Source organism: Heptranchias perlo, chromosome X (assembly GCF_035084215.1).
Source record: "Heptranchias perlo isolate sHepPer1 chromosome X, sHepPer1.hap1, whole genome shotgun sequence".
In the NCBI taxonomy this organism is placed as follows: Eukaryota; Metazoa; Chordata; class Chondrichthyes; order Hexanchiformes; family Hexanchidae; genus Heptranchias; species Heptranchias perlo.
The window spans coordinates 14,168,093-14,180,906 of NC_090370.1; positions in this window are offsets into that span (position 1 = coordinate 14,168,093).

Genomic DNA, 12,814 nt, shown 5'->3' on the forward strand with positions numbered 1-12,814 from the left:
CGGGTGTAAAACGGGACAGGGTGTGAAACGGGACAGGGTGTAAAACGGGACGAGGTGTGAAACGGGACAGGGTGTAAAACGGGACGAGGTGTGAAACGGGACAGGGTGTAAAACGGGACGAGGTGTGAAACGGGACAGGGTGTAAAACGGGACGAGGTGTGAAACGGGACATGGTGTAAAACGGGATGAGGTGTGAAACGGGACAGGGTGTAAAACGGGACGAGGTGTGAAACGGGACAGGGTGTAAAACGGGACGAGGTGTGAAAGGGAGAGGGTGTAAAACGGGACATGGTGTAAAACGGGACAGGGTGTTAAAACGGGACAGGGTGTGAAACGGGGCGAGGTTTGAAACGGGACAGGGTGTGAAACGGGACAGGGTGTAAAACGGGACGAGGTGTAAAACGGGACAGGGTGTAAAACGGGACAGGGTGTAAAACGGGACGAGGTGTAAAACGGGACAGGGTGTGAAATGGGACAGGGTGTAAAATGAGTTCGGTGTAAAATGCGGGCGGTGTAAAATGGGGTCGATGTAAAATGGGGGCGGTGTAAAATGAGTTCGGTGTAAAATGGGGTCGGTGTAAAATGGGGTCGGTGTAAAATGGGGGCGGTGTAAAATGGGGGCGGTGTAAAATGAGTTCGGTGTAAAATGGGGTCGGTGTAAAATGGGGTCGGTGTAAAATGGGGTCGGTGTAAAATGGGGGCGATGTAAAATGGGGTCGGTGTAAAATGGGGGCGGTGTAAAATGAGTTCGGTGTAAAATGGGGTCGGTGTAAAATGGGGTCGGTGTAAAATGGGGTCGGTGTAAAATGGGGGCGATGTAAAATGGGGTCGGTGTAAAATGGGGGCGGTGTAAAATGAGTTCGGTGTAAAATGGGGTCGGTGTAAAATGGGGTCGGTGTAAAATGGGGGCGGTGTAAAACGGGACAGGGTGTAAAATGGGACGAGGTGTAAAACTGGACAGGGTGTGAAACGGGATAGGGTGTAAAATGGGGTCGATGTAAAACTGGACAGGGTGTAAAACGGGACAGGGTGGAAAACGGGACAGGGTGTAAAACGGGATAGGGTGAAAAACGGGACGAGGTGTGAAACGGGACGAGGTTTGAAACGGGACAGGGTGTAAAACGGGACGAGGTGTGAAACGGGACGGGGTGTAAAACGGGACAGGGTGTAAAACGGGACAGGGTGTAAAACGGGACGAGGTGTGAAACGGTACAGGGTGTAAAACGGGACGAGGTGTTAAACGTGACAGGGTGTAAAACGGGACAGGGTGTGAAACGGGACGAGGTTTGAAACGGGACAGGGTGTAAAACGGGACGAGGTGTGAAACGGGACATGGTGTAAAATGGGACAGGGTGTAAAACGGGATTAGGTGTGAAACGGGACAGGGTGTAAAACGGGACGAGGTGTGAAACGGGACAGGGTGTAAAATGGGACAGGGTGTGAAACGGGACGAGGTGTGAAAAGGGACGAGGTGTGAAACGGGAGAGGGTGTAAAACGGGACATGGTGTAAAATGGGACAGGGTGTAAAACGGGATTAGGTGTGAAACGGGAGAGGGTGTAAAACGGGACATGGTGTAAAATGGGACAGGGTGTAAAACGGGACAGGGTGTGAAACGGGGCGAGGTTTGAAACGGGACAGGGTGTGAAACGGGACAGGGTGTAAAACGGGACGAGGTGTGAAACGGGACGAGGTGTAAAACGGGACAGGGTGTAAAACGGGACAGGGTGTAAAACGGGACGAGGTGTAAAACGGGACGAGGTGTAAAACGGGACAGGGTGTGAAATGGGACGAGGTGTGAAACGGGACAGGGTGTAAAACGGGACGAGGTGTGAAACGGGACAGGGTGTAAAACGGGACGAGGTGTGAAACGGGACAGGGTGTAAAACGGGACGAGGTGTGAAACGGGACAGGGTGTAAAACGGGACGAGGTGTGAAACGGGACAGGGTGTAAAACGGGATGAGGTGTGAAACGGGACAGGGTGTAAAACGGGACGAGGTGTGAAACGGGACAGGGTGTAAAACGGGACGAGGTGTGAAACGGGACAGGGTGTGAAATGGGACGAGGTGTGAAACGGGACAGGGTGTAAAACGGGACGAGGTGTGAAACGGGACAGGGTGTAAAACGGGATGAGGTGTGAAACGGGACAGGGTGTAAAACGGGACAGGGTGTAAAACGGGACATGGTGTAAAACGGGACAGGGTGTGAAACGGGGCGAGGTTTGAAACGGGACAGGGTGTGAAACGGGACAGGGTGTAAAACGGGACGAGGTGTAAAACGGGACAGGGTGTAAAACGGGACAGGGTGTAAAACGGGACGAGGTGTAAAACGGGACAGGGTGTGAAATGGGACGAGGTGTGAAACGGGACAGGGTGTGAAACGGGACGAGGTGTGAAACGGGACAGGGTGTAAAACGGGACGAGGTGTGAAACGGGACAGGGTGTAAAACGGGACAGGGTGTAAAACGGGATGAGGTGTGAAACGGGACAGGCTGTGAAACGCGACAGGGTGTAAAATGGGACGAGGTGTAAAACGGGACTGGGTGTGAAACGGGACCGGGTGTAAAACGGGACGAGGTGTGAAACGGGACAGGGTGTAAAACAGGACGAGGTGTGAAACGGGACAGGGTGTAAAACGGGACAGGGTGTAAGACGGGACGAGGTGTGAAACGGCACAGGGTGTAAAACGGGACAGGGTGTAAAATGGGACGAGGTGTAAAACGGGACGAGGTGTAAAACGGGACAGGGTGTGAAATGGGACGAGGTGTGAAACGGGACAGGGTGTGAAACGGGACCGGGTGTAAAACGGGACAGGGTGTGAAACGGGACAGGGTGTAAAACGGGACGAGGTGTGAAACGGGACAGGGTGTAAAACGGGACGAGGTGTGAAACGGGACAGGGTGTAAAATGGAACAGGGTGTGAAACGGGACGAGGTTTGAAACGGGACAGGGTGTAAAATGGGACAGGGTGTAAAACGGGACAGGGCGTGAAACGGGACAGGGCGTGAAACGGGACAGGGCGTGAAACGGGACGGGGTGTAAAACGGGACAGGGTGTAAAACGGGACAGGGTGTGAAACGGGACAGGGCGTGAAACGGGACTGGGTGTAAAACGGGACAGGGTGTAAAACAGGACAGGGCGTGAAACGGGACACGGTGTAAAACGGGACAGGGTGTGAAACGGGACAGGGCGTGAAACGGGACAGGGCGTGAAACGGGACAGGGTGTAAAACGGGACAGGGTGTGAAACGGGACGGGGTGTAAAACGGGACAGGGCGTGAAACGGGACAGGGTGTAAAACGGGACAGGGTGTAAAACGGGACAGGGCGTGAAACGGGACAGGGTGTAAAACGGGACAAGGTGTGAAACGGGACAGGGCGTCAAACGGGACGGGGCGTAAAACGGGACAGGGTGTAAAACAGGACAGGGCGTGAAACGGGACACGGTGTAAAACGGGACACGGTGTGAAACGGGACAGGGTGTGAAACGGGACAGGGTGTGAAACGGGACAGGGTGGAAAACGGGACGAGGTGTAAAATGGGACAGGGTGTAAAACGGGACAGGGTGTGAAACAGGACAGGGTGTGAAACGGGACAGGGTGTAAAACAGGACAGGGTGTAAAATGGGACAGGGTGTGAAATGGGACAGGGTGTAAAACGGGACAGGGTGTAAAACGGGACGAGGTGTGAAATGGGACAGAGTACAAAAAGGGACAGAGTGTGAAATGGGACGAGGTTTGAAACGGGACAGGGTGTAAAACGGGACAGGGTGTAAAATGAAACAGGGTGTGAAACGGGACCGGGTGTAAAACGGGACAGGGTGTAAAACGGGACGAGGTGTGAAACGGGACGGGGTGTAAAACGGGACGAGGTGTGAAACGGGACGGGGTGTGAAATGGGACAGGGTGTAAAACGGGACAGGGTGTAAAACGGGACAGGGTGTGAAACGGGACCGGGTGTAAAACGGGACAGGGTGTAAAACGGGACGAGGTGTGAAACGGGACGGGGTGTGAAATGGGACAGGGTGTAAAATGGGACGAGGTGTGAAACGGGACAGGGTGTAAAATGGGACGAGGTGTGAAACGGGACGAGGTGTGAAACGGGACAGGGTGTAAAATGGGACGAGGTGTGAAACGGGACCGGGTGTGAAACGGGACAGGGTGTGAAACGGGACCGGGTGTAAAACGGGACAGGGTGTAAAACGGGACGAGGTGTGAAACGGGACGGGGTGTGAAATGGGACAGGGTGTAAAACGGGACGAGGTGTAAAATGGGACAGGATGTGAAACGGGACGAGGTGTGAAACGGGACAGGGTGTAAAACGGGACGAGGTGTGAAACGGGACAGGGTGTAAAACGGGACGGGGTGTAAAACGGGACGGGGTGTAAAACGGGACAGGGTGTAAAACGGGACAGGGTGTAAAACGGGACAGGGTGTGAAACGGGACAGGGTGTAAAACGGGACGGGGTGTAAAACGGGACAGGGTGTAAAACGGGACAGGGTGTAAAACGGGACGTGGTGTAAAACGGGACTGGGTGTGAAACGGGACAGGGTGTAAAACGGGACAGGGTGTAAAACGGGACAGGGTGTAAAACGGGACAGGGTGTAAAACGGGACGGGGTGTAAAACGGGACGGGGTGTAAAACGGGACAGGGTGTAAAACGGGACAGGGTGTAAAACGGGACAGGGTGTAAAACGGGACGGGGTGTAAAACGGGACAGGGTGTAAAACGGGACAGGGTGTAAAACGGGACGTGGTGTAAAACGGGACTGGGTGTGAAACGGGACAGGGTGTAAAACGGGACAGGGTGTAAAACAGGACAGGGTGTAAAATGGGACGAGGTGTAAAACGGGACAGGGTGTGAAACGGGACAGGGTGTAAAATGGGACAGGATGTGAAACGGGAGGAGGTTTGAAATGGGAGAGGGTGTAAAACGGGACAGGGTGTAAAACGGGACAGGGTGTAAAACGGGACGAGGTGTAAAACGGGACAGGGTGTGAAACGGGACAGGGTGTAAAATGGGACAGGATGTGAAACGGGAGGAGGTTTGAAATGGGAGAGGGTGTAAAACGGGACAGGGTGTAAAACGGGACAGGGTGTAAAACGGGACAGGGTGTAAAACGGGACGAGGTTTGAAACGGGACAGAGTGTAAAACGGGACAGGGTGTAAAACGGGACGAGGTGTAAAACGGGACAGGGTGTAAAACGGGACGAGGTGTAAAACGGGACAGGGTGTAAAATGGGACAGGGTGTGAAACGGGACGAGGGTTGAAATGGGAGAGGGTGTAAAACGGGACAAGGTGTAAAACGGGACGAGGTTTGAAACGCGACGACGTGTAAAACGGGACAGGGTGTAAAACGGGACAGGGTGTAAAACGGGACGAGGTGTAAAACGGGACAGGGTGTAAAACGGGACAAGGTGTAAAACGGGACGAGGTTTGAAACGGGACGAGGTGTGAAACGGGACAGGGTGTAAAACGGGACAGGGTGTAAAACGGGACGAGGTGTAAAACGGGACAGGGTGTAAAACGGGACAGGGTGTAAAACGGGACGAGGTGTAAAACGGGGCAGGGTGTAAAACGGGACGAGGTGTAAAACGGGACAGGGTGTAAAACGGGACAGGGTGTAAAACGGGACAGGGTGTAAAACGGGACGGGGTGTGAAACGGGACGAGGTGTGAAACGGGACAGGGTGTAAAACGGGACCGGGTGTAAAACGGGACGAGGTGTAAAACGGGACTGGGTGTAAAATGGGACAGGGTATAAAACGGGACAGGGTGTAAAATGGGACAGGGTGTGAAATGGGACAGGGCATAAAACGGGACAGGGTGTAAAACGGGACAGGGTGTGAAACGGGACGAGGTATAAAACGGGACAGGGTCTAAAATGGGACAGGGTGTAAAACGGGACAGGGTGTAAAACGGGACAGGGTGTGAAACGGGACAGGGCGTGAAACGGGACAGGGTGTGAAACGGGACAGGGCGTGAAACGGGACCGGGTGTGAAACGGGACAGGGTGTGAAACGGGACAGGGCGTGAAACGGGACCGGGTGTGAAACGGGACAGGGTGTGAAACGGGACCGGGTGTGAAACGGGACAGGGTGTGAAACGGGACAGGGCGTGAAACGGGACAGGGTGTGAAACGGGACAGGGCGTGAAACGGGACCGGGTGTGAAACGGGACAGGGTGTGAAACGGGACCGGGTGTGAAACGGGACAGGGTGTGAAACGGGACAGGGCGTGAAACGGGACAGGGCGTGAAACGGGACAGGGTGTAAAACGGGACAGGGTGTGAAACGGGACGGGGTGTAAAACGGGACAGGGCGTGAAACGGGACAGGGTGTAAAACGGGACAGGGTGTAAAACGGGACAGGGCGTGAAACGGGACAGGGTGTAAAACGGGACAAGGTGTGAAACGGGACAGGGCGTCAAACGGGACGGGGCGTAAAACGGGACAGGGTGTAAAACAGGACAGGGCGTGAAACGGGACACGGTGTAAAACGGGACACGGTGTAAAACGGGACAGGGTGTGAAACGGGACAGGGTGTGAAACGGGACAGGGTGTGAAACGGGACAGGGTGGAAAACGGGACGAGGTGTAAAATGGGACAGGGTGTAAAACGGGACAGGGTGTGAAACAGGACAGGGTGTGAAACGGGACAGGGTGTAAAACGGGACAGGGTGTAAAACAGGACAGGGTGTAAAATGGGACAGGGTGTGAAATGGGACAGGGTGTAAAACGGGACGAGGTGTGAAATGGGACAGAGTACAAAAAGGGACAGAGTGTGAAATGGGACGAGGTTTGAAACGGGACAGGGTGTAAAACGGGACAGGGTGTAAAACGGGACGAGGTGTGAAACGGGACGGGGTGTGAAATGGGACAGGGTGTAAAATGGGACGAGGTGTGAAACGGGACAGGGTGTAAAATGGGACGAGGTGTGAAACGGGACGAGGTGTGAAACGGGACGAGGTGTGAAACGGGACCGGGTGTGAAACGGGACAGGGTGTGAAACGGGACCAGGTGTAAAACGGGACAGGGTGTAAAACGGGACGAGGTGTGAAACGGGACGGGGTGTGAAATGGGACAGGGTGTAAAATGGGACAGGATGTGAAACGGGACGAGGTGTGAAACGGGACAGGGTGTGAAACGGGACAGGGTGTAAAATGGGACGAGGTGTGAAACGGGACAGGGTGTAAAACGGGACGAGGTGTGAAACGGGACGGGGTGTGAAATGGGACAGGGTGTAAAACGGGACGAGGTGTGAAACGGGACAGGGTGTAAAACGGGACGAGGTGTGAAACGGGACAGGGTGTAAAACGGGACGAGGTGTGAAACGGGACAGGGTGTAAAACGGGACGGGGTGTAAAACGGGACAGGGTGTAAAACGGGACAGGGTGTAAAACGGGACGTGGTGTAAAACGGGACTGGGTGTGAAACGGGACAGGGTGTAAAACGGGACAGGGTGTAAAACAGGACAGGGTGTAAAACGGGACGAGGTGTAAAACGGGACAGGGTGTGAAACGGGACAGGGTGTAAAATGGGACAGGATGTGAAACGGGAGGAGGTTTGAAATGGGAGAGGGTGTAAAACGGGACAGGGTGTAAAACGGTACAGGGTGTAAAACGGGACAGGGTGTAAAACGGGACGAGGTGTAAAACGGGACAGGGTGTAAAACGGGACGAGGTGTAAAACGGGACAGGGTGTAAAATGGGACAGGGTGTGAAACGGGACGAGGGTTGAAATGGGAGAGGGTGTAAAACGGGACAAGGTGTAAAACGGGACGAGGTTTGAAACGCGACGACGTGTAAAACGGGACAGGGTGTGAAACGGGACGAGGTGTGAAACGGGACAGGGTGTAAAACGGGACAGGGTGTAAAACGGGACGAGGTGTAAAACGGGGCAGGGTGTAAAACGGGACGAGGTGTAAAACGGGACAGGGTGTAAAACGGGACAGGGTGTAAAACGGGACAGGGTGTAAAACGGGACGGGGTGTGAAACGGGACGAGGTGTAAAACGGGACAGGGTGTAAAACGGGACCGGGTGTAAAACGGGACGAGGTGTAAAACGGGACTGGGTGTAAAATGGGACAGGGTATAAAACGGGACAGGGTGTAAAATGGGACAGGGTGTGAAACGGGACAGGGCGTAAAACGGGACAGGGTGTAAAACGGGACAGGGTGTGAAACGGGACGAGGTATAAAACGGGACAGGGTCTAAAATGGGACAGGGTGTAAAACGGGACAGGGTGTAAAACGGGACAGGGTGTGAAACGGGACAGGGTGTAAAACGGGACAGGGTATAAAACGGGACGAGGTGTAAAACGGGACGAGGTGTAAAACGGGACAGGGTGTAAAACGGGACAGGGTGTGAAACGGGACGAGGTGTAAAACGGGACAGGGTGTAAAACGGGATGAGGTGTGAAACGGGACAGGGTGTAAAATGGGACAGGATGTGAAACGGGACGAGGTGTGAAACGGGACAGGATGTAAAACGGAACGAGGTGTGAAACGGGACAGGGTGTGAAATGGGACAGGGTGTAAAACGGGACAGGGTGTAAAATGGGACAGGATGTGAAACGGGACGAGGTGTGAAACGGGACAGGGTGTAAAACGGGACAGGGTGTGAAACGGGACGAGGTGTGAAACGGGACAGGGTGTAAAACGGGACGAGGTGTGAAACGGGACAGGGTGTAAAACGGAACGAGGTGTGAAACGGGACAGGGTGTGAAATGGGACAGGGTGTAAAACGGGACAGGGTGTAAAATGGGACAGGATGTGAAACGGGACGAGGTGTGAAACGGGACAGGGTGTAAAACGGGACAGGGTGTGAAACGGGACAGGGTGTGAAACGGGACGAGGTGTAAAACGGGACGAGGTGTGAAACGGGACAGGATGTAAAACGGGACGAGGTGTGAAACGGGACAGGATGTAAAACGGGACGAGGTGTAAAACAGGACAGGGTGTAAAACGGGACAGGATGTAAAACAGGACAGGGTGTAAAACGGGACGAGGTGTGAAACGGGACAGGGTGTAAAACGGGACGAGGTGTGAAACGGGACAGGGTGTGAAACGGGACAGGGTGTGAAATGGGACAGGGTGTGAAACGGGACAGGGTGTGAAACGGGACAGGGTGTGAAACGGGACAGGGTGTAAAATGGGACAGGATGTGAAATGGGACGAGGTGTGAAACGGGACAGGGTGTAAAACGGGACAGGGTGTAAAACGGGACAGGGTGTAAAACGGGACAGGGTGTAAAACGGGACAGGGTGTGAAACGGGACAGGGTGTAAAACGGGACAGGGTGTAAAACGGGACGGGGTGTAAAACGGGACAGGGTGTAAAACGGGACAGGGTGTAAAACGGGACGGGGTGTAAAACGGGACAGGGTGTAAAACGGGACGAGGTGTGAAACGGGACAGAGTGTAAAACGGGACAGGGTGTAAAACGGGACGAGGTGTAAAACGGGACAGGGTGTAAAACGGGACAGGGTGTGAAACGGGACAGGGTGTGAAACGGGATGAGGTGTAAAACGGGACAGGGTGTAAAACGGGACAGGGTGTGAAACGGGACAGGGTGTGAAACGGGATGAGGTGTAAAACGGGACAGGGTGTAAAACGGGACAGGGTGTAAAACGGGACAGGGTATAAAACGGGACAGGGTGTAAAATGGGACAGGGTGTGAAACGGGACAGGGTGTGAAACGGGACAGGGTGTGAAACGGGACAGGGTGTAAAACGGGACAGGGTGTAAAACGGGACAGGGTGTGAAACGGGACAGGGTGTAAAACGGGACAGGGTGTAAAACGGGACGAGGTGTAAAACGGGACAGGGTGTAAAACGGGACGAGGTGTAAAACGGGACAGGGTGTAAAACGGGACGAGGTGTAAAACGGGACAGGGTGTAAAATGGGACGAGGTGTAAAACGGGACAGGGTGTAAAATGGGACAGGGTGTGAAACGGGACAGGGTGTTAAACGGGACAGGGTGTGAAACGGGACAGGGTGTGAAACGGGACAGGGTGTAAAACGGGACAGGGTGTAAAACGGGACGAGGTGTAAAACGGGACAGGGTGTAAAACGGGACGAGGTGTAAAACGGGACAGGGTGTAAAACGGGACGAGGTGTAAAACGGGACAGGGTGTAAAATGGGACGAGGTGTAAAACGGGACAGGGTGTAAAATGGGACAGGGTGTGAAACGGGACAGGGTGTTAAACGGGACAGGGTGTGAAACGGGACAGGGTGTGAAACGGGACAGGGTGTAAAACGGGACAGGGTGTGAAGCGGGACAGGGTGTAAAACGGGACAGGGTGTGAAACGGGACAGGGTGTAATACGGGACCGGGTGTGAAACGGGACGAGGTGTGAAATGGGCCGAGGTGTGAAACGGGACAGGGTGTGAAACGGGACAGGGTGTAAAACGGGACGAGGTGTGAAACGGGACAGGGTGTAAAACGGGACCGGGTGTGAAACGGGACGAGGTGTGAAACGGGACAGGGTGTGAAACGGGACAGGGTGTAAAACGGGACGAGGTGTGAAACGGGACAGGGTGTAAAACGGGACAGGGTGTGAAACGGGACAGGGTGTGAAACGGGACAGGGTGTGAAACGGGACGGGGTGTGAAACGGGACAGGGTGTGAAACGGGACAGGGTGTAAAACGGGACGAGGTGTGAAACGGGACGAGGTGTGAAACGGGACAGGGTGTGAAACGGGACAGGGTGTGAAACGGGACAGGGTGTAAAACGGGACGAGGTGTGAAACGGGACAGGGTGTGAAACGGGACAGGGTGTAAAACGGGACGAGGTGTGAAACGGGACAGGGTGTGAAACGGGACGGGGTGTGAAACGGGACAGGGTGTAAAACGGGACGAGGTGTGAAACGGGACAGGGTGTGAAACGGGACAGGGTGTAAAACGGGACGAGGTGTGAAACGGGACAGGGTGTGAAACGGGACAGGGTGTAAAATGGGACGAGGTGTGAAACGGGACAGGGTGTAAAACGGGACGAGGTGTGAAACGGGACAGGGTGTGAAACGGGACAGGGTGTAAAACGGGACGAGGTGTGAAACGGGACAGGGTGTGAAACGGGACAGGGTGTAAAATGGGACGAGGTGTGAAACGGGACGAGGTGTGAAACGGGACAGGGTGTGAAACGGGACGGGTGTGAAATGGGACAGGGTGTAAAACGGGACGAGGTGTGAAACGGGACAGGGTGTAAAACGGGACAGGGTGTAAAACGGGACGAGGTGTGAAACGGGACAGGGTGTAAAACGGGACGAGGTGTGAAACGGGACGAGGTGTAAAACGGGACCGGGTGTAAAACGGGACAGGGTGTGAAACGGGACAGGGTGTGAAACGGGACAGGGTGTAAAACGGGACAGGGTGTGAAACGGGACAGGGTGTGAAACGGGACGAGGTGTAAAACGGGACCGGGTGTAAAACGGGACAGGGTGTGAAACGGGACGAGGTGTAAAACGGGACCGGGTGTAAAACGGGACAGGGTGTGAAACGGGACGAGGTGTAAAACGGGACCGGGTGTAAAATGGGACAGGGTGTGAAACGGGACAGGGTGTGAAACGGGACAGGGTGTAAAACGGGACAGGGTGTAAAACGGGACAGGGTGTGAAACGGGACAGGGTGTGAAACGGGACGAGGTGTGAAACGGGACGAGGTGTAAAACGGGACAGGGTGTGAAACGGGACGGGGTGTGAAACGGGACGGGGTGTGAAACGGGACGGGGTGTGAAACGGGACGAGGTGTAAAACGGGACCGGGTGTAAAACGGGACAGGGTGTGAAACGGGACAGGGTGTAAAACGGGACGAGGTGTAAAACGGGACCGGGTGTAAAACGGGACAGGGTGTGAAACGGGACGGGGTGTGAAACGGGACGAGGTGTAAAACGGGACCGGGTGTAAAACGGGACAGGGTGTGAAACGGGACAGGGTGTAAAACGGGACAGGGTGTGAAACGGGACAGGGTGTGAAACGGGACGAGGTGTGAAACGGGACAGGGTGTAAAACGGGACAGGGTGTGAAACGGGACAGGGTGTAAAACGGGACAGGGTGTGAAACGGGACAGGGTGTGAAACGGGACGGGGTGTGAAACGGGACGAGGTGTGAAACGGGACAGGGTGTAAAACGGGACAGGGTGTGAAACGGGACAGGGTGTAAAACGGGACAGGGTGTGAAACGGGACAGGGTGTGAAACGGGACAGGGTGTGAAACGGGACGGGGTGTGAAACGGGACGAGGTGTGAAACGGGACAGGGTGTAAAACGGGACAGGGTGTGAAACGGGACAGGGTGTGAAACGGGACAGGGTGTGAAACGGGACGGGGTGTGAAACGGGACGAGGTGTGAAACGGGACAGGGTGTGAAACGGGACAGGGTGTAAAACGGGACAGGGTGTGAAACGGGACAGGGTGTGAAACGGGACGGGGTGTGAAACGGGACGAGGTGTGAAACGGGACAGGGTGTGAAACGGGACAGGGTGTGAAACGGGACAGGGTGTGAAACGGGACGAGGTGTAAAACGGGACAGGGTGTGAAACGGGACAGGGTGTAAAACGGGACAGGGTGTGAAACGGGACAGGGTGTGAAACGGGACGGGGTGTGAAACGGGACGAGGTGTGAAACGGGACAGGGTGTGAAACGGGACAGGGTGTGAAACGGGACAGGGTGTGAAACGGGACGGGGTGTGAAACGGGACAGGGTGTGAAACGGGACAGGGTGTGAAACGGGACAGGGTGTGAAACGGGACAGGGTGTAAAACGGGACGGGGTGTGAAACGGGACAGGGTGTGAAACGGGACAGGGTGTGAAACGGGACAGGGTGTA